Here is a 1,257-nt window from a genome sequence, read left to right as displayed (position 1 = left end):
GTGAAATCTTCCTGACTGGTGCACTCTTGAAGAGGCAGTTAGCGAGGTTGGTCTTACTTCATGAAAAGGAGCCCTCAATATTGAGAGGCAGAGCAGGGAATCCAGCAGGCCTGCATTCCCTTCCCTGGGGCACCTGGGGCTCTGCCTGCAGGATCCAACAGCAGTCCCTTCCTTTGTCCCCTGTTCTGCTGTTCCTTACACTCAGTCCTCTTTATCCAGTGTTAGGTCTAGATGTGAGCACGGAGCCACCGCCCACTCACCCCATTTAACCACTGAGGGGACTGCAGTGTCCCCCAGCAGAGCTCTCATTTCACGCTTGTGGGGTCTCCAACCTGTGCTTTCTTAGAATCTGCTTTCCTTGAGTGACTCTCACCACCTTCATGTGGGGGATGAAGTCCGACATGGGGTGTGCATGTAAATTACCGCCAGCTCTAGCACTTGTATTTGCCTCTTTAGTTACTAGCGATACTAACTCAGCTTGTCCAAAGACGTCGCGCTCACACCTGCTAGGACGTTTGCTCATATGTTGTTGATCGTGATGTTTCTAAGCAGTCAATCAGGGCGGCCTCTGCTTTCTTCAACAGGCAAAATTGAAGAGCTCTTGGCCGGGAATTCGATTGGTGCTGCATGCAGGCTGGTTCTTATTAATGCTGTTTACTTCAAAGCCAGGTGGGAAGCACCTTTTAGGGAGAAGTTCACAAATGAAAGGCCTTTCAAAATAAACCAGATAGGGAAAAGCTTGCAAGAAAATCCTCTGAAAAAGTATGGAAAATAAGATATTTAGCTTTTCAAGGGCATTAAGTGGCAGAACATTATTTGGAGCAGTATATTTCTGAATTCATATTTAAACTCAGGAGAACATTATTGTAGTAGTAAGGAATATTCACTGCTCATGATTTTTTTTTGCATAAATGATTCTTTTTCCCGTCTGATAATTTGTCATGCATGTCCTGCTATAACCTCAATCTGGAAACCAAACATTTTCCTGTAAGTCCAAGCGATGTAGGTAGAAAATATAAGAAATTTCCCGTGCTGTTGTGCTACAAGAATGGGGCACTGGCCAGAGTCAAGGAAATGTGAAAACAGATATTAGTATCATTTGAAATTTTTAGTTACAATATTTGTTAATTCAGTATATGCTAATTTTTAATCGTAAAAGCAAGTGGCAAAGATCTAGATCCTGTCCTTGAGTATGATTAATGCAGAATTTGCAAAGTCATAAAATCCATTCAGAGACACAAAACTGAGGAGGAAGAG

General features: G+C 43.2%; 1 protein-coding gene and 1 pseudogene across 1 annotated transcript in view; both read left to right on the top strand.

Moving 5' to 3' along the window:
- LOC101585144 (serpin B9-like) overlaps nucleotides 1-1,257 on the top strand; it is a 389,019-nt gene that overhangs the window by 154,822 nt on the left and 232,940 nt on the right. The gene's annotated exons all lie outside the window — the stretch shown is intronic.
- The window catches only part of LOC101592256, a 25,889-nt pseudogene that overhangs the window by 22,311 nt on the left and 2,321 nt on the right, over nucleotides 1-1,257 (top strand).

This window comes from Octodon degus, unplaced genomic scaffold (genome assembly GCF_000260255.1).
Source record: "Octodon degus isolate 3935 unplaced genomic scaffold, OctDeg1.0 scaffold00023, whole genome shotgun sequence".
NCBI lineage: Eukaryota > Metazoa > Chordata > Mammalia > Rodentia > Octodontidae > Octodon > Octodon degus.
The sequence above is the reverse complement of the archived record's forward strand: the minus strand, read 5'-3'. Positions and strand labels throughout refer to the sequence as shown.